A 4,298-nucleotide genomic window follows, 5' to 3' on the forward strand; every position below is an offset into this window, starting at 1 on the left:
AAGACTATTATCAAGAGATGGAAGTTTTGATTACCAAAACGGACATGGATGAACCTTTAGACGCCACTATGGCTCGCTTTCTTTCAGGCCTCAACCGTGACATCCAAGATCGTATGGAGCTTCAAGAGTATGGAAGTGTGGAACAGATGCTACACAAAGCCATCTTGATCGAGCAACAACTCAAGAGAAGGAGTTTCTCAAAACCGGCCACTACTTCTAAGCCGGCCTACTCTCCTAAACCGGCCTATGCTCCTAAGCCAAGCTATCAAGACAAAGGTAAGTCGCCTATCACAACACATACTGCCTTTAAAACTGATGTGTCCACTCGTGATGACAAAGGAAAAGCAGTAGACGCCTCAAGCCGAGCAAGAGACATTAGATGTTTCAAATGTCAAGGGCTAGGACATTATGCCAAGAACTGTCCAAACCAGCGTGTGATGATTCTCTTGGAAAATGGTGAAGTTGAGTCCGAAGATGAACAAGAAGACAAGGAGGATCTTGGTCCTATCTTTGACGAGGAAGAGGAGTCCTTTGACTACCCACATCACGGACCATTACTTGTGGCTAGGAAGGCTTGGGACGAACCCATCTTCGATAAAACGGACGGCCACGCGAACGGCCACACGGACAACGACCATGACCCGACCTTTGATCCAGACTCTAAGCCGATCTTTGATGATGAAGATAGCTTTGACTATCCAGCTCATGGACCACTACTGGTCACTAGACGTTCCTTGAGTATTCAGCCCAAAACCAATGAAAAGGAACAAAGGGAGAATCTCTTTCATTCTCGTTGTTTAATCTCTGAAAAAGTTTGTTCTTTGATCATTGATGGTGGGAGTTGTACTAATGTTGCTAGTGATACTCTTGTCAGGAAATTAGGTCTAGCTACTCGATCTCTTTCACGTCCTTTCAGGTTGGAATGGCTCAATGAAACTGGTGAACAGTATGTTAAGGAGCAAGTCACGATCCCTCTCACCATTGGTCGTTATGAAGACGAGATTGTGTGCAACGTTCTTCCCATGGATGCTTGTCATGTTCTGTTGGGACGTCCATGGCAGTTTGATAAAAGAACCGTCCATGATGGTTACACAAACCGGCACTCCTTTGACCATAAAGGAAAGAAGATCACGCTTGTACCACTCTCGCCCTTGGAGGTCCATCAAGACCAGCTCCAACTCAAAAAGAACCGTGAACAAGAGTCCAAACCGGACAAACCTGAGTCCTCAATCCGGAACTCCAACTTCTTTATCAAACAAAGTCAGGTTAAGAAGTCTCTTTACTCCCAAAAGCCCTTTCTTTTACTTGTGTACAAAGAATCTCTGATGGCTTCTACTTCTTCTAACCTTGCACCGGAAGTTCCGAGTGATTTGCTAGACGTCTTGCAGGAATATTCAGATGTCTTTCCAGATGAAAACCCAAAGGGTTTGCCGCCAGTACGAGGGATTGAACATCAGATTGACTTTGTTCCGGGTGCGTCTCTACCTAACCGGCCAGCTTACAGAACCAATCCGGTGGAGACCAAGGAACTTGAGAAACAAATTGGAGACCTTATGGAGAAAGGTTACATCAGGGAAAGCCTCAGTCCTTGTGCCGTCCCAGTTCTACTTGTCCCCAAAAAGGATGGATCATGGCGCATGTGTGTGGACTGCCGTGCCATCAACAACATTACGGTAAAATATAGGCATCCCATTCCTAGACTAGACGACATGCTTGATGAACTTTACGGTTCATGTGTCTTTTCTAGATAGATTTGAAAAGTGGCTATCACCAAATCCGAATGAAAGAAGGTGATGAATGGAAAACTGCATTTAAAACCAAGCTAGGATTGTATGAATGGTTGGTCATGCCATTTGGTCTTACTAATGCACCTAGCACTTTCATGCGATTGATGAACCATATCTTGAGAGCATTCATTGGTCATTTTGTGGTAGTTTACTTTGATGATATTCTTATCTACAGCAAGAACATGGATGAACATAAGAAACATTTGAAATCTGTCCTTGAAGTTCTTAGAAAGGAACATTTGTTTGCTAACCTTGGAAAGTGTTCTTTTGGCACAGATCATGTGGTCTTCTTAGGTTTTGTTGTAGGTGCTGAAGGACTTAGAGTGGACGAGGAGAAAATCAAAGCCATCCGAGACTGGCCAAGTCCAACAAACGTGAGTGAAGTAAGGAGCTTCCACGGCCTTGCTGGGTTCTATCGACGGTTCGTCCAAGATTTCAGTACCATAGCGGCCCCATTGACCGAAGTCATTAAAAAGAATGTTGGGTTCAAATGGGAACAAGCTCAAGAAGAAGCCTTCCAAATCCTTAAAGGGAAGTTGACTAATGCCTTTACTTGTTCTTCCTGACTTTTCTAAAACGTTTGAGATCGAATGTGATGCTTCGGGTGTTGGTATTGGTGCAGTTTTGATGCAGGATAGAAAGCCTATTGCTTACTTCAGTGAGAAGCTTGGAGGCGCCACACTCAACTACCCAACTTATGATCAAGAGTTGTATGCTTTGGTAAGAGCTCTTCAAACATGGCAACACTATCTTTGGCCTAAGGAGTTTGTTATCCACACGGATCATCAGTCCCTGAAACACCTTAAGGGCCAACAGAAGCTGAACAAGAGGCATGCCCGCTGGGTTGAATTCATTGAGACATTTCCTTATGTCATCAAATACAAGCAAGGTAAGGAAAACGTTGTGGCTGATGCCTTGTCCCGAAGGTATACTCTTCTTTCAGCCCTCGAAACAAAACTTCTCGGTTTTGAATTTATCAAAGACTTGTATGCTTCTGATCCGGATTTTAAAGAAATTTTCAACAAGTGTTCCAAAGTGGCTTATGGCAAGTACTATCGAAACTCGGGTTTTCTTTTCTATGATAACCGTTTGTGTGTGCCCCAATGTTCTTTGAGGGAGTTGTTTCTCAGGGAATCTCATGGAGGAGGTCTTATGGGACACTTTGGAATCAAGAAGACATACAAGGCCGTGTATGATCATTTCTATTGGCCTAGCTTGATGAAGGACGTAGAGAGAATTTGTGGCCGATGTGTGGTGTGCAAGAAGTCCAAAGCCAAGGCATCCAATCACGGTTTGTACTCGGCCTTACCCATTCCTTCTCATCCTTGGATTGATATTTCTATGGATTTTGTTCTTGATTGCCTAGAACTAAGAATGGCCGAGACTCTATCTTTGTGGTTGTCGATAGATTTTCGAAAATGGCTCACTTTATTCCTTGCCATAAAACTGATGATGCTGTACAAGTTGCTGATCTGTTCTTTAGGGAAATTGTGAGATTGCATGGAATGCCTAAGACCATTGTTTCTGATCGTGATGCTAAGTTTCTTAGTTATTTTGGAAAACTTTGTGGTCTAAGTTAGGAACGAGATTGATGTTTTCCACAACTTGTCATCCGCAAACTGATGGTCAAACCGAAGTTGTTAATCGAACTTTGTCTGCTTTGCTTAGATCTTTGGTCAAGAAAAATCTTAAGTCTTGGGAAGATTGTTTGCCACATGTTGAGTTTGCTTATAATCATGCTATGCATTCAGCTACAAAGTTCTCTCCTTTTGAAGTTGTTTATGGTTTTAATCCTTATCTCCACTTGATCTTTTACCTTTACCTTGAGTGAAAGAGTTAGTACAGATGGTAAAAGAAGGGCGGACACCATAAAAAGCTTCATGAACAAGTTCGAGTCAACATTGAAACCAAAACCGAGGGTTACAAAAGATATGCCAACAAGAAGCGAAAGGAGTTGGTTTTCCAAGAAGGTGACTTGGTTTGGGTTCATTTGAGGAAGGAACGATTCCCGGAAGAAAGAAGTCCAAACTTATGCCTCGAGTCGACGGTCCATTCGGATTCTTAGAAGGATCAATGATAATGCTTACCAGCTTGATTTGGAAGGTAAGTATGAAATCTCTTCAAGTTTTAATGTTTCTGATCTATCTCCTTTTCTTGCAGATAATCCAGATTTGTGGACAAATCCTTTTGAAGAGGGAGGGAAAAATGATGTGCCTCAGTCCGAGGAACTCGACCATCAGGAAGGTCAGGACATTCCAACCGAGGTTCATCGCCCCAACCAAGGCCGAGCTGTGTACCGGATCGATCCACGGATGGACGGGAAGGAGCTTAGACTGGATCCTCGACCTATCAGCCGAACTGACCGTACTGGATCGTCTCTCTCTCTCGGACAACTCGCCAATCTCAGACTGACGGTCAAGCAGAAGCAACTTAGGCCGAGCCGAACTAGGAACTGGACGCGACTTCTCTCTTCTCGCACGTTTGGAACGTACCGACCGTATGCGAACTGAT

The sequence above is a fragment of the Brassica napus genome, unplaced genomic scaffold, assembly GCF_020379485.1.
Source record: "Brassica napus cultivar Da-Ae unplaced genomic scaffold, Da-Ae ScsIHWf_354;HRSCAF=559, whole genome shotgun sequence".
Classification (NCBI taxonomy): domain Eukaryota; kingdom Viridiplantae; phylum Streptophyta; class Magnoliopsida; order Brassicales; family Brassicaceae; genus Brassica; species Brassica napus.